The 24,369-nt window shown below is 39.6% G+C and overlaps 1 protein-coding gene across 1 annotated transcript in view; it reads right to left on the bottom strand.

The window, feature by feature from the left end:
• Arhgap15 (Rho GTPase activating protein 15) overlaps window positions 1-24,369 on the bottom strand; it is a 617,921-nt gene that overhangs the window by 64,057 nt on the left and 529,495 nt on the right. The window lies entirely within an intron of this gene.

The following is a 24,369-nucleotide window of genomic DNA, read 5'->3' as shown; positions in this document are numbered from 1 at the left end:
CAGAAAGATGGACATAGCACTACCAGAGGACCCAGCTATACCTCTCTTGGGCATATACCCAAAAGATACTCCAACATATAACAAAGACACATGCTCCACTATGTTCATAGCAGCTTCATTTATAATAACCAGAAGCTGGAAAGAACCCAGATGCCCTTCAACAGAGGAATGGATACAGAAAATGTGGTATATCTACACAATGGAATATTACTCAGCTATCAAAAACAATGACTTCATGAAATTCATAGGCAAATAGATGGAACTAGAAAATATCATACTGAGTGAGGTAACACAATCACAAGTAAACAAACAAGCAGACAAACAAGCAAACAGAAATCATATGATAAGTGGATATTAGCCCAAAACCTCAGATTACCCAAGATACAATCCACAGGCCACATGAAGTTCAAGAAGAAGGATGATCAAAGTGGAGATGCTTCAGTCCTTCTTAGAAGGGGGAACAAAAATATTCATAGGAGGAGATATGGAGACAATGTTTAGAGCAGAGACTAAAGAAAAGACCATTCAGAGTCTTCCCCACCTGGGGTTCCAGCCCATATATAGCCACCAAACCCAGACAAGAAGTGCATGCCGACAGGAGCCTGATATACCTGTCTCCCAAGAGGCTCTGCCAGAACATGTCAAATACAGAGGTGAATGCTAGCAGCCAACCACTGAACTGAGAATGGGGTCCCCATTGGAGGAGTTAGAGAAAGGATTGAAGGAGCTGAAGGGGTTTGCAATCCCATAAGAACAACAATACCAACCAACCAGAGCTCCCAGGGAGTAAACCACCACCCAAAGAGTGCACATGGACAGACCCATGACTCCAGCTGCATATGTAGCAGAAGATGGCCTTGTTGAACATCAATGGAAGGAGAAGCTGGACCCCCAAGTATAGGAGAATGTCAGGGCGGGTAGGGAGAAGAGGTTGGGGAAAGAGGATAACATTTGAAATGCAAATAAAAAATAAAGAATATTTATTTTTCAATAAAGAAAAGGGAACACACAGGGAACATTGTACAGTTAAAAAAAAAAAAGAATGTGGTGAGAGGCTGTCCCTGTTTGGGTAATATTCATTCTGCATCATAGTACCCTATTTGTGAATACTCAGTATCCTATTGTAATGATACAGATCATTCACAATCCATTTTCAAATAGGAAGTTAAGTTGAGGTTGGGAAATTATCCAAGCTGTAACAATTGCTTGTTTGATATTTAAAATAACATACATTTACTTTAGGAAGAGACGACCTCAGGGGGACTTTCAAAACTCACGTTACTTCATACTCATGCTATAAATAAGGAAAGTGGTTTGCCCCTGAGGACACTGACAGAGGTCAGAAGTACCTGTAACATATAGGATTGTTTCCTTCTTTAATGGGCGTGGAGGTGACGCTCCTAAAACTAAATTTCTACAAATGACACCGACATCCTTTGACTGTTTCACCTGGGGAATGTCGGTGCTTTGACCATTTTTAAAATTTGTTTAAGTGACGGTAACAACTCTTCATAGTCGGTGTTAATGTGGAGACTGCTCTAGCCAGTGCACTGCCAATAGCCCATGGATTCTTTCCATGAAACAGGCTGCTTGGTGGCTGCTTTCTAGAGGCCATTTCTGGTCCAGACGTAGAAGGAAGTAGCCAATAGAAGCGATATCAAGCCGAACTGGCCAAGTAGTTATAGACATTGAAAACACAACTTTTTCTTACTTAAATGTAAAAGATGGCATTTCTAGGGTCTGTTGGCTGCTTCAGGGAGTACCGGATATCACAGAAGTGAAAATCAGCCCGCTTTTACAAGCATTGTTAATGAGCACCTTAATTTCTTCATCTGCCCCTTTAGTTCTCTCTTCAGCAGTCAAGAGTCAGAAATTGTTGAGTAAATTTACTGTTTAAATAATTTATAGTGGATTAAACATATATGCACACATACAAATAAAGGAAGCAACCCTTATCAGGGCGAGTGTGTGGCCCACTGCTATTACAAACCTACCCTGTCTTTGTCAGGTTTTGATCTAGGGAGCAGACAAAACGTAAAACGTCATGACAGGGGTTTAAATATAAGACATATTATAACACAGGCACCCATGAGGTTTATATCTTTCTTCTTACCCAAGGGATTATCCAAGATACTCGTTGAAGTCAAAAAAGCTTTTAAGGTGAAGATTTGCTTGGCCAAAAAATTCAAAGTAATTCAGATTATCCAAGATACTTGTTGAAGTAAAAAAGCTTTTAAGGTGTAAGTTTGCTTGGCCAAAAAGTTCAAAGTAATCCAGAATTTCACAAATCAATGAGATGAAATTTTATTTATTTTGGAAGGTCTTCATAATTATCACGATTAATTACTTTATGTATCCTTAAATACATTCAGGGAAAGTAAAAATATTGTCTTGTTACTGTAATTTTTCTTTCTGGCACTTCTGGTATCCTGAGCTCACATGGGGAGGAAGTTTGGAAAGCACTCACTGACATTTAAGACTGTAGGTAACTTTTAAAGAGAGTTATTACTTGGGGCAACCAATTTTAGGATGATTATATTTTCTAAAATTCAGCAACCTAAAACTGGAATGCGTATGTGCATGTGAAGGCTGGAAGACAATATCTGGTGTCATTCACAGGGTGCTGACTACTGTTTTGAGGTAAGGTCGCTCCCTGATCTGGAACTTGCCAGTGTGGCTAGGCTGACTGGTGAGTGTAGCCCAGATCTCTGTCTCCAACTTCCTAGTGTTTGAAGTGTGCCATAGCAAGCTTGGCTTTTCACTTTGTGTGCTTAGCATTGGGCTTCACCGAGTAAGCTGGATCTTACTCCAAACTTGCTCTCCTCATTTTGGAGCAATGCTGCTGTTCATCTGGATTGAAGAGGGGGGTGAGTTCTGACCCTCCATCAGCAGGTTTTATAGGCAAAGCAAAATTCTATTGTCCTCTCTTGTTTTTGTCTTCCAAGTAATTTAGGAGCACCATGGTGGCCAAACACGTTTCTGCAACTCACCAATGACACAAATTTATTCTTAGGTGGTAATCTGTCCTGTGGGGAAAAAAGTCCAGCTCACTAGTTCATGTCTTTGGAATTGAGTTCTGTGAAATTTTTTTAATTATGTTTATTTATGCATATCCAGTTTTATAAGTATTTTTTAAAAGTCTTAACATTGTGTGTCATTTGGCGTGTTCCTCATTGTAAACCAGTAATAGATTCCAAACACGTAAGCAGCTGTTTATAGGAATTCTCTTTGTACATTTTCATGAGACTAGAAATGCTACTTTCTGAGGTTTGAGTTCTTCACACAAGTTTCCCAAAGTCCTGGTTCCTTCTATTGGTAGACAGATTAAATTTACGTGGGGTTTAAAATCTCACATGAGAACAGCAGGCTTTATATGACAATTAAAGAAAACGCAATCTAAGAAAACGCTTTTCCCTGTTTTGAGTTTAAAGATGGCTTTTAGGAAAGGCATATTAAATTTTATCCAGAGCACCTGTGAGACACAAAAGGCCTCTGAAGTCGAGAGAGAGAGAGAGAGAGAGAGAGAGAGAGAGAGAGAGAGAGAGAGAGAGTGAGTTTCAGTATGGTAGCTCCCTTGTCATTTTATTTGACCTGGACACACAGCAACACGTAGAGCAAGGGAACCGTCTTCAGTGAAACAAACAGCAAAACCCTTTAAGAAATGGGTTACAAAATCATTTTACGATCCAGCTCCCTCCTCCCCTCCACACTGGACAATTGCGAAATAGGGAAAACAGGCAACACGTGGCAACTTTAGTCAGCATTTCTGAGCTGGGAATTATAAACACCTCTGCTGGCCCCAGCATTTATCAGGACTGAGATATTATTACCACATAGAGTCACAGCATGGTTACTGTTATCATCGGAGAGAAGCAGCAGCTAATCTGAACGGTTGGTAAAGCCGTTACCTGCTCTGCTCTGACATTCATCATGATCATTTTACCACATGGCTCCTACATAGCAAAGGTCTTTTATCTGGAAGGGACATCACTATGAATTATTATTTGCAGCTAGGTAGAAAATTGTATGTTGTAGATACCTTTTCTCATTATAAATCACACAGTCACATCCCACCATTTCACCCAGAAAGCTGCTGAGTCCAGGGCTTTTTGCCATAGCTTGTTTTTCTTTCCTCCCCTCTCTCTTTATAGTTTCTCACAAAAAAAAGAAAGAAAAGAAAAAGAAAAAGAAAAAAACCCCACCAAAACCAAACCCCAAACAAACAAACAAACCATGACCCCCTCTTTTTTATTAGAAACTTCAACACAATTTTTATGGTAACACTTGTGTGGTAACGGTACATCTAAATTCAATTAATAGTCACAGGAATTTCTGGAACATCATGTAAAAGAACTGCACAGATGTTTTAGGTATGTAGAACTTTAATGCGACCGGTTGTAAACTGCCCAATTGTTTCAAATGGTCCTTCTCTATCGGAACTGGCTAGATCACCCTCTATTCTAACCCTTATCAATAGAATACTTAGTGGTTGATCGGACGAAACTTCCTATGCTCTATTTGAAATAAAGTGCTTATGGCATTTCTTACCCCAAATTCTTTGATTGAAAATGGGTTCTCACAGGGAGTAAAAGAGTTTCATTTGGTTAATATGGAACCTTGGAAGACACTGCCTGGTTTAGTAGGTTAGAATGCAGTTGAAGATTCTTCTAAACATTTTGTCCAGAAAGACGCTTAGATTTCGTCTCAAACTACCAATGTCCTAATGAAATGCATGGACACAGAATGTGGAAGAAATTAGACATAAAAGGTCTGATGCTTTTGAGCCACAGGACTGAATCAGTAAAGTAATGACATTAATCTAACAATGGAAAACTTCAGTGCACAGCCCAAGTTGTTTACCGTGGGGAAAAACAAACAAATCCTCTCTTTTAAAAAGATTGAGGCAACTAATCTTCTGAAAGAGATATTTATATATTTCCTTCTTTCTCAAGTGTCCCATTAGGAATAAACAAGCCAGAAATTCTGCACTTTTATAATGAAGAGGGAGGAGCCTTCTTTGCCATTTTGCATTTAGGAAGAAATGTGCAAGAAGACTGTGACAATTTAAGCAAATCAAGATTGTTTCAAATTGATCACAAACGGGACTTGGTGGGGTATTTTATACTAGCATGTGAAGCAAGCAGTAAATTTGAAAGGCGGATTTTCTCAATGGTCTAGTTCTGATGTGTGCTTCCCCATTTCTTTGTGTGTTTAAAAAAGGTTTGGATATGGTGTTTAATATCGCTGTGGCTCTTTTGCAAATGAGTTCTGGAGGAATATTCACACATGAAGGAAAGCTGGTGTGCTGTGCTGCTGACAGCAGCTGGTGGGTACAAATGAACTACCCGGGTTCTGAGTCTGCGTTGAGCAAAAGGAAAAATAATAACAATAAAATCAAAATAAACACATACCACCCCAATTTGGAAAAAAAACCGTCATTTTTATTTTATTATTTTTATCTATTAGTTATTCTAAATGTGTGTGGCCATCAGTAGTAGAGCCCTCTCCCTTTGAAGAAGCCTAACCTTCATTTTTAAAGGCTGAAACAATAGTGACTTAACTGGAGGGCATCATTCCTAGGAGCCTGCATCCATTCGCCTGCGCTGTCGCACAGGTCCCTGGTCCCGGAATCAAATAGATATTATTTCAGATTTCCTCCGGAGTAATCTGTTGGTGTTCCCGAGACCAGCTGAGAGATATACATTGCTGAATTTGACGTCCAGGAGAGGCAGCCATTTGTGAAGTCAACCTGCACTTCGGTTACTCACAAGCAGCTGCCCACAGTCTGGTTTGGTCTTCTACAGTTTCACTGTAAAATGGTGGCCTAATACTCCAACGTACTGCCTTGCCACTTAATGAAAGACTAGCAAGCCACCAACACTCTCCCCTTTATTCTTTTCTACGTCAGGATAGTGCTTTTGTTTGGATTTACCACCATCTTGCCTTTGGAGCACACCCCCACCCCCACCCCCACACCCCCGCAACCTGGGAGCGTTTACAATAATTAGTGAGGGGCTTTGCTGCTTGGAATCTCCCCCCTTTCTAGGGAGCTGGGTGAATTGTTGAGTGCTAATGAAAGTCAGAGACTTCGAGCTGTGGTGGAACCAGGCACCGGCTCCGCAGACTGTGAGCTTCCCACTGTGAGGCAGTGCACACTTCCTGCTGTTATGTTTACCATAGTTTTAATGTCTGTAAAAAAAATTCCTGATGCAACGGAATTATGCTGTGCCCTTTTGTTTATACAAAGCTACCCTTCCTGGCCACTCGCTGCCCCTGTTTTAACAGATTCTGGTTGCGGCTGCCCCCGTCTCGAACAGAAAAGTGCCCTCCTCAGTGTTGTGGCCATCCTTACCACTTCAGCTCTGACAAGAGCCCAGCTGATTTGCAGCCTGCCTCGCAAAGTCGATACAGAAGTTTTTTGGGGAACCCACACAGAGCCCGCTTTGGAGGCACCTACCTAGGACAGCCATCTTCCTCTTCGCTGCCCGAAATCTTATCCTAGTTAGTGCTAACGCATCAAACTGAGTCATCTGGTGTTGGCAACTGCAGCTTAAGACGCGAAGGATTTTGGGGAAGTGCTCAGTGTCTTTAAAAGAATCCTCTCAAAAGCACCCAAACTCATTGCAAACTAAGTAATGTGCTTTAAGATGAAGTCAGAGACCACTGGAGTTGTCCTTGCCTTAAAAAAAAGAAAAAAAGGTCATCTCAAAGATGGTCATTCCCTTATATTATAAATCGAATTCACCAAGTGTGACATACAAGGAAGTTTTTAATGAGGACTCATGTAACTTTTTGAATCCGTTCATTCCCAAGACTCAAAAGGAGAATGCACTCCTTTTCCATTAGATAGTGCGGGTATGGAATGCATAGTAAAAAAAAAAAAAAAAAAAACCAGCCCTGGAGAAAGTTTAACTTGAATGTATCAAACTCCAGGTGCCAGAGTTTGAGGGAAATAACCAATAATAGCCATTTTTAACATATTTGATGGGACTGATTATGCAATGCGCAACTCTAAATGGCTTATAGCACACTGTAGCATGGTTCCATCCCATTGGCTACAGTGGGGTGCAGGCAGATGGATGACAGTGACAGGGAGTGAAGTGCTTTTGCTTAGCCGTGCGTTAAGATGCCATCCAGAAGCTCTGTGCACTGCAGACACTTCATTAGGATGCCAGGGTAATGGTAAACTACCACTCAGAGTGACACCCCATTTCCCGCTTACTGAGCGCTCCAACCTCGGCAGATGTCAACAATCTCGCAGAGCTGCGGAGCAGACCTAACTTTCCAGCCACTTTGACTCCAATTTTTCCCTTCTAACAGGGCCATACATTATGGCAATATGTAACGGCAAACACCTCACAGACAACAAAACCTGTCCAGTTCATTAGAGTTCAGGGCTGCCCTGCGTGGTCTTCGCTCTCAAAGAGGAGGGGCGGGGCGCTGGGGTGAGCATGCGTCCATTTACTACCTCACCCCCCCAAAATTGTTGCAGGAATCCAATTTGAACTCAGTGTTAACTGGGTGGCGAGCTCTGATTATAAATGGTTGCTTTTCGATCAGGACAGAGGTTGACTGTTTCTTTTAATTAGTCCCCATTCCAATGGAGTGTGGTTTTAGAATTCTTTTGTTAAAAATTCAGGCTCACTTTCGGTATGGTTCTTACTTGTCTGCCAAGAAAAGGCAGAGTGAAGCATCTGGGTGGTATTTCCTCTGCAATGTATAACTTGGGGCCATTCGCATACCTTCTTTCCAGGGATCCGAGCCAAGAAGAACCTTTTTCTATGATGTAAATCCCACTTTTCATATATATAAAGAACTAAGGTGTGTTTTAGATAAGTGAAAGAAAAGAAATATCTCCCAAATGGAAAAATAGAAGTCTGGAAGTCATCATTATAATGGACAGATTCACACTTGGTGATCCAAAGTCTCCTCTTAGAAGCCCAAAGGGGCAAATGCAGGTCTAAAATGGCTACAGTGTACCATGCTCCCTTTCAGGGGGATCGGCACTTCTAGGTAAAGGCACAGAGTGAAGGAGAAGCCCAGAGCACAGGCCACAAACTGAGCATTTGAATGTCAACTTTCAGTGTGATACCCTCAGTGAGGAACTGATACAAAGGGTGACTTTTGGTTTGAAATGGCACCTGGCTGGCACACCTAAACCTCTTGGGACTTGCCACTCAAGATGCTTAGTGACAAACTTTGCCTCTCAAAGTAAGTCAAACAGAGACTGACAGTCAGTACAGTAATAGAACTTGAGACCGGTTTATGGGAAGATATGCGAGATCTGGTAAGTGTTGATGTTGGGACTACCTGGGTTTCTGACTGGTTGAGCCCACCATCCAGAATGCAGACAGAAACTTCCCAAACTTCTTCAACTATCTTATTATAGACCTAAACCTTCAGAAGTATGCTAATCAGGATTATTTATGTAATTTCTTCCTCAGACAGGTAATGGTATTTGTTGTTATTTTTTTTTTCTCTTGTCCTCTTCTCTTCCCTTTGAACTACAGAGCAGGATTTTTTTTTAACCTGGGGTAATTCAGAGATAGCAACATCCATGAACTATTCATAACACTATAGGAGGAAGATGGAGAGGTTACCCCTTGTTAACGGCACATACTACCACAGACATTGTCCCTCACAAGATGCATAGGGTGGAGACTGGTGGGGACTCATAAAATACTGCTAGGGTTCAATTCTCAGAGTTCAAAGGATGCAAGCAGGTCACCTCTCAGAGTGCCAGAACATCACGGGCAGAGTGGGACCCTTTGAGAATTGTGAGAACCAGGACCACAGCTTTGTCGCGTGAATCACCAGGACAAAAAGTCCTAGACTAGAAAAGAAGCAGAAGGTTAAAGGAAACAGATACAAAGTACTGGATCCATTTCTACCTTTTGAGGTGAGCACAGAGTCTTCAACACATATGAGAAAACAGTAGTTCAGATAAAAGCAGAGTGTCCAGAGCAGTCTAGAAGTTTCACAACGACCACAAGACAATTGGGCAGTTCAGTATCCATTGGATTTTATGAAATGCGATGCACTGAAAGCTCACAGATATAAGAGGGGGGCACAGTATGATGAAAAGATACTCAAAGCTGAGGAAGGACAAGGGTAAAGTAAAAATTAAATCCCATTAAAAGCCAGATTGTTACTGTAGAAAGTTAAGTCAGTGGTGTGGACCACAAACAAGAGAACTTTCCCTAGAATGTGGAAGCATAGATAGCAATGAAGAAGACACGTCAAATGTCGGAGAGCTAGCTGATTTATATGTACATAAATGCTCTGGGAAAATCATAACATGTGAAAGACTAACAGAAATCTAAGTGTAATGATCAAAGATGAATTAAAGACAATGCCTGGGAATAAGGGGGAAAAATCCTTTGTGAGTATTAAAGGTGACAGGTTTGAACACAATATAACTGATAACTGCATAGACACACTATTGAGAGAGAGTAAAAGATTTTCAGAGTGGGGACCGAACCTTAATGCGCTTGCTAGGCAAAAGCTTTTAAAATAAATGATGAAATGCATTTCCTTACAAACATTGAACTCAAAACAGGACTAAATAAATCAACTCATAGGCTTTCCTAAGACTTTCCTCACCAAATCCAACAAAAAAACAAAAACTAAAAAAAAAAAAAAAAAAAAAAAAAAAAAACAAAAAAACAAAAAAAAAAAAAAACAAAAAAACCAAAAAAAAAAAAAAAAAAAAAAAAAAAAAAAAACCCAAAGCAATAACTGATGAGTTTAGAGGGGAACTTTTGTGTGCCCCAAATTATCTACATTCTCAAACAAATCGAGTATATCAACAAATTGTCATCTGTTTGCTAAGTCATTAGAGGGGTATTCTTATCTATGCAAGATGAATAATATCACATCTTTCTTGAAAATGACTTGAAACTTACTTGCCCACTGAAGGGTTTGAATTTACACCTCAAGAATAGAGACCTTACAGGGAAAACTAAGTATCTACTGAGTTTGGATCTCAAACCCAGGAAACCATTTGCCTTATTGCACTTCTGCTTCTGTTTTGCTCCTGGTATGAGGAATGCTCAACAGTTTCTGCAACACCATTGAGAGGAAGGGGCTGGAGATGGGCAGCCACTTTTCAAAACAATGACCGGTGCTGTTCATCCTGGAGTTTAGTAACAAAGTTCTACTGAGGCATTGTGCTGGAAAGAGGCTGCGTCTGTTTCCTCTTCCTCTGGTAAAACAAAACTGTCCAGACATGTTGACATCTGTTGCTAAGAATCCATAGTAAGCATGCGTTCCTGTAACAATTGTTTTGAAGAAATGTAGCGAAAAAGTAGTTAAAGTAACGAAGATGAAAAGATGAGGAAACAGTAGGCATTATGTGGAATTTTGTATATCACTGATTTTATAATTATGAATGTTTATCCCTAACACAAATGTAGTATGGATGGGTCAGAAGGAAATAGCTCTAGATCACCATAAAATTGGGAGTCATTTTTATACTCTCTGTGTTTTAAATAGATTTTAAGTTAATTTTAATTGCTATTTAAAATCTGTAAAAAAATTCAATTTAAGATGAGTTTGTACAATAGTTTAGGTATGATATAATTATAACTCACCTAAACATGTAAGTCGAAAGCTTCGTAAGAAATATACACAAGTATTAGTTGAATAAATAATATGTATTTTTAAATTTTTGATGCATTTTCCAATTTTTATGGCAGTATGGGTTTATGACAATAAAATTAAGGCTTGGTGTTTACAATATGAGAATCTTTTGTTTAGTTGATTTTGCAAAAATAACTAAACTCCTTACATAGGTCAGACCATTTTTGGAAAAATCACATGCCTTTTTCTTCTATGACACTCCTTTAGGAGTTGGTAGTGCTGTTGACCTTTTTGTGATTGTGTTCCAGAACTGAGTAGAACGTGTTTGTACTAGCCATTTTTTTCCTCCTGGTTGAATATATTGGGTGGAGAGGCTTTCATTGAGCAAGTGCAGGAAACCCAGAGGACTGTATGTTTGCAATCTAAAGGAGCAGAGACACCCTGCACTGTGTCGTGGGAACATGTGTTCTAGTTTTGTATTCTAATTTCTAGCTCTTCCTCCATCATCTCAGTTCTTAGGGTGCTCTACTGTCTTCTAGGCTGCCCCTTAGAATAGTGGAATATGGAATCCCTAAGCCATGTGCGTACAATACCACTGCACTGCACAGAGGCGAAGCTGTTGATAGACTGCCAGGCTGGAAAAAATAGGCAGCTGCTTTCTTGTTTGCAAGCACAGAATTCACCACCGTTCAGCCTCTTCTCTTTGGAAAACATACCTCTTAAGGCTCTTTTTTCCTTGTAAAATTAAAAAGGAGGCAGTTATTCAGCTACTGTACATACTTAAACCTCAATTTGCCTCAGTTTTCAGAACACGATAGATATTCGTAGACCAAATCAGCCAGGTAATTAATTGATTTCGTTGTTTAGCGGATCTCACACACAGCCATGATCAGAGAGATGCTTTAGTAACCAGTAGCCAACTCTTCTGTACATTAAGCAGAAATACAAGGATCCGAAAGTCAAACCTTAGAATGTAGAGGTTGTTGGATAGGCAATAAATATTTGATTAAATGTTGGTCAAAATTGATGTTTATTTTGCACGGGGCACAAGTCTACTGGGCTAGGGCCCCGCTATAGCTGAAATACTTAAGGGTGCCCCCTGTTGGTTAGCCATAGAAATACACCCCGAGCCTTCAATGGCCGTGTGGCTAAAAGTGATTTGGAGCAGAAGCAACATAAGCTCCCACATTTGATTAACGTAAGTTCCTAAGAACTTTTCTGTTTTTTCGAAAATAGCTTAAAAATTTCTGTGCTAAAGGGTATAAAAGACAAGACCAATTTCCAACAAATGGCTCTAAATGGAAGCAATTCGGAAATGTTCTAAGCAGAAGTAAACCAAGTAGTAAGTTAGTGCATATGACAATGGGATATTTTAAAGAGAGCAAAGTGATCAATTCTGTGACATTTTGCAAAGGCTCTTCTCCTAAAACCAATTTTTGGCTGAATTAAGAAAGAAAATAAAATTATGTTGTTGTTTTCTTTTTAAGATAATCCAGTCACAGCCCTCTTCCCTGCTAGATATATTCCAGGACTTCAGGAGGAAAAAAAATGGTAAAGGGATGCAAATGTTTTCCCTTTCCAGCAACATATTTTTCAGAAAAAGTAAACAGTGGTTCCTCGGGGAGATTCAAACGTGAAGACTGTTTATTCCATCATTTGAATAGGACGAGACCTGGCCTTTGACTTGAACCACTACCAAATTTCAGACTGTGAGGAAATTGTTCTACATTTCCTGACAAATTGAGTTAAGCAGACATTAAGTGGGCTTTAAGAAAACAAATGGCCATCTTTATCACAGGTGGACACTGATGGCTTAATGGGGCCTGGGCTGATTGTATCACTTCTAATGGCTTGCCGGGAAGCATTAGGGTTTTTGCATAAAGAACTGGCATTGCGAAGCCGGCTAACACAGACCTGTCAAGCGCTCTGTATCCCTTTGTGCACGGAAGCAGATGTTTGTATGTATACTATGAACTGGCATTAGAGCAAGCGACAGATGCCTGTCTGAATGCCAGGTCTGTGAATCTTTACAGCAGGAGCATGTTCTGAGGAGGTGCAGCCCTGCCCTCCGTCATAGGTAATTCCCAGCGGGACTTGCTAAATCCCGGCTCCGTTTTCATTATTTGGCTTTCCGAGCAACTGGATGAATGTGTCTATCCTGAAAATGCAAGACGAGAGCCCTCCCGAATTCTTGCAGATTTGCAAATAGCTCAGCTGTGTTTTGAACTTGCACTTTGCAGGCAGAGCTTTTGCGCTGCAATCGCAAACCGACTTACTCAGAGGAGCGGGTGGCATTACAGCTCTCTAATTAAAACTTACTTCAGTGTTTCTCTGCCAGGCTCCCCCCCCCCATCTCGCTAGATTCCCACCCCAGCTCTCAAGGAAATGCGATTTGAGTTCAGAGGTTTTCCTAGTCCGTAACGTTCAAAACTTACACTCTGGTTGTCTGTCAACAATAGAAACAGGTAGCATGCCGTCCGTTAAACAAACACAGTGCCCCCTCACTTTTATTTGACATTTTATTTGGCTGTGACAAATGAGCAGCAGTTGGATTATAACATAATTTGTCTTGTCTTTATTACCAGCACAAAGGACACCATTCATTAATTATTCTGCCGTTGCAGCTTAACACGGACTGGAAAGGTCCCTCTTCGGACAGATGGCGGGGACGATGTTATTTATATCAATCAGCCAAAATCCTCAACAAGGATTACTGTTCCTGAGACTACAATGATTTATTTCTTTTTACCTCACCCTCCCTCAACCCCTTCTGCTTTCAGAAATTTCTCTATAAAAACGAAATTTGATGGGAATCTTAAAGCAAAGCCATATTTAACCTGTTAGCTTGCAAAACAACATGCATGCTACATCAGTTTAACTGCGTGACATTAGCTGCATATTTTTAAAACTGCTTGGGGTTTTTGATCTTTCATTCCACAGTAAAAGATTAAGGGAAGGTCTCAGGGCAGCAAGTTCAGAAGTTTGCCTCTTGTGTGACACTGTATTGCAGTGGCCCAGGGGACCCTGCAACCCTAATAAGGATATTGAGCTGTCAAGACATTTTTTTTTTTTTTTTTGTCTTTGTTGAGATGAGATGATCCATCCCATTTCTGCCCATCCAGACTGTGCAGACTTGCTATAAGATCAGCTGAGGTTTTTTGGCCAATATAAAAATAATAACTAAAACAAGCAAAAAGGCAGAAACACTGTTATCCTGTTTGAACTGGGGTCAAGCTGAAGAAAGGGAAGTGTAGCCTTTGATCTCTCTTCAGTGGATACCTTTGTTTATCACCCAGAGGTGGTAGCTGAGGAGGGAGGGGGTGGTTTACCTTGCTTGTTTGGGGTGGATAACGATTCTAGCAAATACAATCGAGTATTCATAAAACACCGGACTGAGTACAGAGGCGTGGCATTCCTCTACCTCTTTTCCCATAGTGTTTCTGAGATGCCAGTGCTTCTGAAAAATATTTTGAGAGGTGCACGTGCACGAGAGCATAAGAATCGTGGAAGCTGACCCACGGAAAGTTCTTTTCAAAGTTCTTGATGAATATAATAAAGAAAATAATGCAAAAAAGTTTTTTTTTGCCTTCAGAAATTATTGGTATAACCTTGCTCTCCGGATTAGTTTGCAAATATTAAAAGTCCCATCAAGACGAATATTAGCAACATGCAAATATCCTTGCAGGTTGTGATTAAGATTTTAAATGTATCCTTTTGCTTTTAGTTAATGAAAAACAAAGTCTTAGAGGATCTAAGTTGTAATTTATTAAACATGAAAGGCTCCTTGATGAAATATAGAAATGAGATATATTTTGCATTTCAAAGATTTAAGCTGACAACTTACTTGCATGCAAATAAGAGCAAGATTTGTAAAAATATTTGAAAAGAAATTATTCCTGAATGTACTTATTACAATAATGTGGCATGCAGATAAGAGAAACACACAGCATTAAAAGACATTCATTTCTCCAAAGTCTCAAAATTAGCTTCTTCCTGCCATTGTGTATTAATGTTCTTCTTCAGGAATGCAGCATATTAAAGAACTGAACAGAATTAGTAATAAATTTGTTAATTACAAATTTAAGCAACACAACTGTGTTGTTTTCCCAATATGTTTTTTTTCCAAAAGCAGAATTGCTAATGCATTTTAATCATTTATGTATAAACATTTGAGAATAAAATATTCTGAAGTTTATCAATTTCAAGAGCTGTTTATTTGCTAGCAAAATAGGCCATGTTCTAACAACATATATCTTATCATTTCTGCTCATCAAATCCCCATTTGCTGAATGCAAATTTCCCTGGTCTAAGTGCTCTTGCACCTCAATTTAAATGAATAATAGGATTGACTCTATTAAAATCAGTTTAAGGGTTGCCATGGGTGACATATCGGTAGGGTTAAAATGAGAAACAGAGGTCATGGAATCAGTCCTTCCAACCTGTTTTTTTTATCATAACGAAGCATATGTAAAACTAGACGAAGGCTTAAATAACAATATGTCACTTAGGCGGTACTTACTCTGTAGGTCTTCTTAAAAAAAAAATCTTAAAAAAAAAAATCACAGAGTATTTCCAATAAAATAAACGTAAGAAATTACGGTGCCATCCACAAACCCGGGAGTGGATTCAGTTGCCGTTGCATTGAAAGTGAAGAAGTAAGTTTTTATATTGTTATCCAGCACTGACAGGTTATAGATTTATGGAAATACTAGAACAGCCCCCAGAAGTAGCTACTATTACAGCAATGTCCCCTTACAAAGATCCAGCTAGGTGCTATTACCAAGCTGACGCAGCATATCGGGAGGGCATTGAACCCTTCACTTGAGAAAGTCTTGCGCCCCTCCCCAACCGATGAGCTTTAAGGAATTATTTACAGAGTGATTAGCAAATACCACAATACCAGGACAGAGCTGTGTAGGAGTTGACGGTTGCATGTGGATTACGTGAGTTCAGGAGAGAGAATGAGTGTCTGGGCATGCTGGGATATATAAATCTATAAGTACATGCATGTATTCACATACACGTGTAGGTTCACATGCATGCTTATAAGCATGTTCATGGATATATGTGATTGTGGTTTTGACTCTTGATATTCATAAAGTCAATCCCATTTCTTAGACTTACAGTCACATTCTTAATGCTGATTTTATATTATTTATGATTCTCATTTGGATTTCACAGAATCACATTTTTGTTACAAGTGTCAGATTTCCTATCTTTTTCTTTCTTTCTTTTTTTTTTTTTTTTTTTTTTTTTTTAAAAAAAGGCTTGCAATAAAGGGGGGGATCTTATTTGCTAAGGTTACAGTGTTAGTTTAATTTTCATAGAAGTGGTAGAATATTTTGAAGTGAGTAACATTTACCAAGTCATTAGTTTTATGCAAACTAGGAAGGAAGATGAAAGAAAAAAAATTATCAATTATTTATAGATTGTTAAAATGTATCTTAGTGCACTGCTACTGTATAGAAATGACAATTAGCCAAACTTACCTTCTTTAATTAATAATGCATACATTATGCTCTTTGGGCAGATAATCACCAGCTCTACAAATTTGTTTGACACTGTTGAAGATACCTATCACATGAGTTAAAAAAAGGAACAATGCTTTGCCAGCTGCAGCCAACTCTTAGCCTTCTAGAAAACACTTAAAATGCTGTAGCAGTTCAGGGAGCAAAATGGCGGTCCTTTGCTGCTTGGCACAGTCAAGAGAGCCCCAACCACAGAGCTCGCCTGCGTGGGCGTCTTCATGGAGAGCGTTCATTAGTAGAGACTTTGCTTTCTAGCAGAAACTCTCATTCTCTACATCCTGCATCTGGTTTTCACAATTTTAGGGTGAGTAGTTATTGAAGGGATGCTGGTCTTGCTATTTGCGTTTGCCCCCATTTTCTGAAGTGAAATGGAAACGTATGATTGGATAGAAGGACGCTATCTGAAACCTGAACTCTCACGGATAAATCGGTGTGAAAGCTCACTGTGCTCACCACGGAAAATTCTGATCAACCCTACGATGGCAGGATTGTGTTGTCACGTGCCTGTCAAAATGTACTTTAAATGAAACAGTAAAATAAACGCAAAACAATGTAGAAATATAATGTAACAGCTGCCAAGGTAGTTTAGGGGGAAAGGGCACGTGCATCAGACCTGATGGTTTAAATTTGACCCACATGGTAGGAGTGGACTTTCTCCTGTAAGCAGTCCCTTATTTCCTACACGTGTGCCATGCTGTAGCACGCATTCACACACACACACACACACACACACACACACACACACACACACACACACACAAATATTATCAGAAGTATCTATCTCTAATATGCTTAGAGATGAATAGGGAAGTCCAGAAGAATTGTAAAAACTGCCTATATTTTCATTTTTTTTTTGAAGATCACAAACCCAGTTTTTTACTCTGTTGATAAATCTGAAGGTGATGGCAGCTACTGGGAAGCCTGCAAAAGTTGCATGCACACTACTAAATAAACGCGAAGAGCACGGGCGCCTTATTTAATCAGAGGCCGTCTAAAGCATGGGGTTATATTCAGCTGTATTGTTGACTGGTCCACAGTCCAGCTGACCCTGGGGCCAGGTAGCCAGTCGACTGTCATTGATTTCATCTGAGAGTCACACACACACACACACACACACACACACACACACACACACACACACACACACACACACACACACACACCATGAGGTAGCAGCTTGTGGCGTTTGGAAGGAGGAACGAGCCTGGTGCCGCTCCCTCCCATATGGTGTCTCACAGGCGCGCCACTTCCCAATTGCTCCCTGAAAAGGTGCGCCTTTTCAGGGGATAATGCCAAGTCGTCTTTGTGCTATGGTGTCTTTGCATTGAAAGGTGATGTGTCTGGCACATTTGGCAGGCTGCTGTGAAGAGGTTTAGAATTTTCCACTGACTTTGGCTATCATTTGACAGAATAATACTGTACCTGACCAAAGCTGGTGTTGTGAGTTTAGGATTGGGGTTGGGAAGCAAAGAGGGGGCGGGGGAATCATTTTTATTGGTATCGCTCATTATTGTACTTTGTAAAAGAGAAAAAAAAATTCATTTTGTTGCTTTAACATTTTTTATCCTGACAAGAAAATCTGGCACCTAAGGCAGGCTTATCCCTGTGAGTAAATTCTGAATGAGAGCTTTGACATGTGGGGATAGTAAAAGTAGAACGTATCCTTCTTGTTCGACCCACCCCTCCTCTCCGTTGCTTTAAACGAAATGCAAAATGAGAGGCGGAGTAAGTGGGAGGGGCAGAGAAGGCTGAGAGGACAGGCAGTTCCACACGTGAACAGAAGGGAAGCTACGTTTCCATCATGAACACTGGGGCTCTCCCACCCACCATTTAGGCAGCTCGGATTCGGTTAGTCTTTTGTGAGAGACTGCTCTCGTTTATTCAACTCTTGCCACATGGCTTGGTATCATAACCACCGGAGTTCCTAGAGATTGTAGAAATCCGCTTTGTGTCTATGGAAATATCAAGCTGGAATTCAGGCTATAATTGCTGTGACTTCTCCACATTTGCGTATAAAAGTGCTGTGTTTACTAATGTTGGTCATCCTTCAACTCCCTGGTTTGCCCTGGCTGGTCGTTACTTGTCAAGATGTAGGATACATCCCGAATATTCGGTGCCATCAAGAAATACAGTGTGGGGATTTCCCCCCATGTTTTGTTTGTTATATAAGCAATGATTTATTTGCAATAATTTATGGAAATTCTTGGAATTATAAATATTAAATCAATGCCAAAAGATTTAACTACCCCTCCATGGCAAATTGTCTTTAAGCACTAGCATTTCTTTCTTTCTTTCTTTTGCTTTTTTTTTTTTTTAAATCATTTACTTGTAGACCAGAAACACTTGCAGGCTCTTGCCCCTGGCCTTCTGTGAGAATGTTAGTTAGCAATGCTCATAAAAACTCAATTCATCAATGTGAACATAATTTGCTATGAACAGAAAGCTCACAAAAGGGTGAATTTGTCAGATAGACAGGTGGCCTGAGATCTCTCCCTGATACTGAATGATATGAATAATAGATTCTGGTAAATGTATGCCAAGACTTGAGCTGTAAACACAGCTGCCTCCGTTCCCTTCCAGAAAAACAGCTTCGAGGACGAAAGCGCAGGAACCATGCTTCCACCTGAGGACCAGTACACACACACACACACACACACACACACACACACACACACACACACACACACACACACAGAGGCACACATGTACACACACAGTGATTCAAGAAGTAAACAACCTCTATTTCAAAAAAAGGACACAGTTGGAGATCTTCATGCTTTTTTCCCTTCTCTGAGAAAGACATTTTAAAGGCGGAGGAGACTAGATAGAGGAGAAAAAGAGAGAAAATAGATTTTCTTAATGGTTCATTGTTCATTGAGTCCCACATTATTCAAGAGTCTCATTTTATAAAGTAGGCAAATCAATGGCGCTAATAAACTTTGCAATATTGTAACTCGTATTTTATAATGACCAAAACCAAGAGGGCAGGTTGACTCCACAGAAGCACTGTGCTTAAAACCACTCTTGTAATTCGTGGCTATTTGTCTTATGGGTTATTAAGTATTTATCAAGGTTCAAATGTAATGTAGCCTTTTCTCCAATTTACTCTGAACTTTAAAAATCTGTTTTGCAAATTGTTTTCCAGGTAATGCACAAATCTATTTAGGAGTGGATGATCAGGATATTAGAAAATTCTACTTGAGTGGAACATATGTTTTAAAAATCTTTACAGACACTAGTGCACAAGAGACAAAAATAGTGGTTATACATTTATTTTAATACATAAAAACATGAGTAAGACAAATATTTATGGTTTCAGGCATACTACAAATTAGGAGAAAGTTAAATATAGCTAAGTATGAAAATAACTTAATTTTAGGAAAAAATCTAATGTAAGTGATATAATCGAAATTAAAAATTGTGGAACGAGCATGTGGATTAATGGAATTTGGGAAACAACAATCTCTTTGAGCTCTCCAGAACAGGCTAGGTTACAGCTCAGTGGTGGGGTCTTTGTTGCGCATGCGCAAGGCTCTACAGTTTCCACTTTCGAATGGAAAAAAAAAGGCATCGGAATCACAGAGCCACAAAAATGGAATCCTGACATTTTTGGAGTTGGAGGAGATCTTAGAAATCATTGTGTTATATTCTTTAATGTTATGGATGAACAAGCTGTGACGCAAGGGGTTAAATATAGTCACTGACTGGCTACAGGCAAAAGTGGATTTAGAAACCAGGGTGCCTCAAGATTAGTGCTGCTTGAAAGGAGGGGTCTGTGGAGAAAAGAAGGGAGTGGGGAGAGGGGGAAATTGCTGGAAGTCCTGGTATCACCTGCCATTCACTAACACTTGACTTCAGAGGAGAATGGACGCATTCTCTGGGGGATTTATTTTCTTTCTCCCTCTCGCCTTGCCTGCCCACCTTGGCTATAGACAAGAAGATTCCTAAAACTACTTTCTGGCAGCCATTTTCTTCTCCAAAATGAACAGAAATGAAGTTTGGCCCAATAGGAAGTGAGTTGTCCTGTTTAGGAGTGATCGCGGAAGCAGACAACATATTCTTTGTTTTGTTTTTTGTTTGTCTTTTGTTTTGTTTTGTTTTTTTTTTGTTTGGTTTTCATATGAGTACATCATGCACATTCTTTTGTTCTGCCAGTCCTACGTTTGTGTTCTTCCTTCAAACCTGGTTCTTTGAATTCAATTCAGTTCAGTTCAGTTCAGTTCAATTCAATTCAATTCAAATGTTTCTTCAATTTCGAAACTAAACACAAAATTATCTACAAAGCCAAGGATAACACCATATCCAGCCACTTTGCTATGAAAAGAAAAGGTTCCAAGGAGTTTTCTTTCAGGTATCTAATAAAACCTTATTTTTATCTATCTTCGATTACTCTTTATTTCTTAGCTCAGTGTTTTATAAATGGCAATTACTCATCCAGACTGTTCAGCATAAAAAGCCAGAAATGAAGCCAATTCCTTAAGTCTCTTAATATTTCCTGACTGATGGCTCCATAATCTATAAAGGTTATTCCGCATTGTCTGGCCAAATCCAACCTATCAAATATTTAAAAACCCTCACCAAGGTTTTTATCGAACACAGAGAATGTTCTGGATGGGACACGTGATGAGAGCGGGTAAGCAGTATTTGTTTCTTAGATATACCAAGGAGAAGCGGGAGGGTATTGTGACCTGGAGAGTTGGAATGGAGAACGCAGTAAAGAACTGCAAATTTCCGTGGACATTTGAGCAAGAAAATATTGCGTGTGGCTGGGGGACTCCAGAGCAATTATGAGAAAATGAGGTGGGGCCTTCAGTAACCAAGGAGTTTGGTTCTCCTCCTTCAGTGACCGGATACATCAACCATGGATTTTAAAACTTGATTTGCACAATACGAACATCTCTGAGGATGATGAGATATCTAAATTCCCTATTTTACCTCATCGATTATATGCCTGACAAGGTGGGACTCTGTGCAAATATCGGGATACCATTCACAAGATGATGAATGACGTGACTATTGACTGAATTAGATGTTAGTACATGTGTTATTTACTTACCGGCCCAAAGCACCTCTACGATCCTCTCAAAACAATCTTATCTGGGATATACAAAATGTTAATTTGTTTTCGTCAAATTAATGTCTCTTCAGTTTTGCAACCAAAAGCAAAACTTATCTTCAAAGCCAAGAATGACGCTACATCTAATCACTTTGTAAAGAAAAGGTTCCAAGGAGTTTCCTTTCAGGTAGCTAATAAAGTATAAATACTCAGAAACCAACAAGATGCGTCCCTAAAAGCAAGTCTCTCTCTGATATAAAGAAACTGGGTAGCACAATCTAACTCCTAACCACTGAGTCAAAGAAGTTCTCAGAATCTATCAACACAAAACTTATGGCTTCTTCACCATTGCATTATGTTACATGGACTGTGCATACAGCAACATCTAATCTCAAGCCACTCTACATAACTTGTCACTTAGCCTTCTGATGCATCATGTACTTAGTACGTTTTCCATGAATAGAAAGCTCTCAAAGAAAATACTGTGTAGAAAGGAAGGCATGCAATGAATACCAGAAGGACAACTGAGTATTCCCAAGAAGGCTTTTCCACTGAATTCCTTTTGAGCCATTTAAAAAACAAATCTTAGCTGATACAGTGTGTGTGTGTGTGTGTGTGTGTGTGTGATATCATATATATATATATACATATATATATATATATATATATATATATATATATATATCCAGTTACCTGATGACTAAATGAAGGAGGGAGAATATTTAGAATCCTATAATATTTAAAGTTAATTTTCTAGATTCTATTTCTCTATATCATAGTATCTATCTATCTATCTATCTATCTATCTATCATTCTATCATTTATCAATCATTATCTATCATCTCTATCTGTCTGTCTATATATCTATGTATCTATCTACCTATCATCTATTTAACATTTACCTACCTACCTACCAAACTACCTACCTTCCCGTCTATCTCTTCCCCATCTATCTCTGTCATTCATTTGCCTTTATATATCTATCTATCTATCTATCTATCTATCTATCTATCTATCTATCTATCTTTAAGAGGTAAGACTCATTCCTGCTTTGAAGAGGCCCCCAAGTCATGGAAAAAGAGATACTGAAGAATTCATCAAATGTAACTATGACACAAAATGAAATTCTTTGTGTTTGTACCCTGGACTTGAGTTTTACTCTATTCACCACTACCTGCTGAATTCACCAGGACCAGGACCTGAGCTCTTGGTCTCTCAGTTACTGAAGCTTGATAAAGTCATGGCATTCGGGGTGGAGGTACTGAAAGAGAGCATAACTGTTCTTATAGGGAGTTTTGATGTTGGGTTCTCAAGGCTCCACCTTTTAGAAGGTCATTTGGTCAGAACTCAAAAGTGTGAGTCCTCAGTCTTGCCAATCTTCAAACCTAGATGTCATCATCTAGCATGGTCCAATTTTGGTACAAAGTATGACTTGTGTCATAATTTAAATATCTTCACCCAAGAAGGAATGCAATAGCATTGGAAATACAGAGAAGACGCCAACTTTGCAAGAGGACGTGGGGGTTGGGGAGTAGAAAAGTTAGCGCCAAACAGTAAGGTGAGGAGCAGAGGTACAGAAAAGAAAAATCTTTTTTCTCATATATGCCTGATTCTTAGAATTTTCTCTAATACTTTCTATAGCGCCCCAAGGACTCAACAGAGGCCCAGTTCTTCCCTGGTGTGCATAGCCTGGCCCAGCCTTCAGGATTGGTGGTCACTTACAGTGCCTTGCGAATGGGACCTGGGCAGCATGCCAGTCTTGCTGCTCATCTTAACCTAAGTTCTGTTTGGCTTGCATCCATGTGTTGATGATCAGAGATCCCTGCTCCTGATATTACTGGATTATTGTCTTTTTTTTTCTGTCCATATACATGGAAAATTTCATATTCTCAAGCCTTTCTTGGACAGTGGTTTGTCTGGACTATAAAATGTAGCTGCTAGGGTTTGAGTGTTTGTGTCCTGTAAACACCTCATGTACTGGAGCATACAAGTTACCAAGGTGAAATGTGGCCTTTGGGAGCAAAATGATTTTAAGGTGTGGCCCTCTTGGCATAATGGAGTTTGAGTTCCTATGGGGGAAAAAACATCCCAAAAGCTGCTTTGTCCTTTCCGCTATATGAGGATGGTGGAAAAGTTCCCATCTATGAACTATGGTACCAGCCCTGAGTCTATCATTTTAGAAAACAGATATTAAACCTGCTCTTATACTTAGTTGTGGAACTTGTAAGAAGTAAGCTTGTGTTGTTTTGTTATAGTAGTCTGACAATACTAAGACAGTAACTAATCTTGGATTCACACACACACACACACACACACACACACACACACACACACACACACGATGATTATATATATATATATATATATATATATATATATATATATATCATGTCATTAAGGTCAAAAGTTCAGTGGTGATAAAGCCCCTTGTTCAGAAGAAGGTATGACTTCTGACCATGGAACCAGAGAACTGAATTTCATGCTTAGTTTTCTTAATTACTATGGGTCTGACCCTGGACAAACCTCATGACCTCTCCACATTTTGGCTTCCTTATTCGTAAGGCTGGTGGTGGAGGCTCATACAGTGTTGTTCAGAGTATGATGACCACACAGAAGAAGCCCGTGAGCATAGTCTGAATGCAGTTAGTGCTCAATTAGTCATGGCTATTCCTGTCATAGCGTTCTCCTGTGTGGGCGAGCACTTATCTTTACACTTCACGTGTTTGTTCTGTGACCTGGTAGGTTTGGCCCACTCATTCACTCAGGTGTTCCACTGTTATAATTTGGGAGGAGTTCCAGACTGCGCTCCTCTTATCAAGTTCTGCCCTGATGGGAGAGACTGATTTAAACCCAGCTGGGAACCCAAATCCGGATTCCTAAACCAGCACAGATATATTATCTTAGTTTTTCTTCTTATACACCTGGAAAGAACACTAGGTCCTGCTTCTTAGGGTTGTTGTGACACTGCTAGTGTGGGAAATTACACTTGGCACATCACAAATTCAGGTGCATTGAACTGAAATGTCAAGATCTACACTCAGGTATCTAAGGCCCGATAGGCAGTTAAAGTTTTCAATTTGGTTACCAATTCCAAAAGCAAAATTAAAATTCTGATTTTTTTTATAGAAGGAAGAATATTGCTTTTCGGTTATATTTTATTCACCTATGAATTTTATTATTTCTTCTGTGGCGTGCTACTGGGAG

The sequence above is a fragment of the Rattus rattus genome, chromosome 5 (assembly GCF_011064425.1).
Source record: "Rattus rattus isolate New Zealand chromosome 5, Rrattus_CSIRO_v1, whole genome shotgun sequence".
NCBI lineage: Eukaryota > Metazoa > Chordata > Mammalia > Rodentia > Muridae > Rattus > Rattus rattus.
Note: the sequence above shows the minus strand (reverse complement) of the source record. Positions and strands in the feature narration are given on the sequence as shown.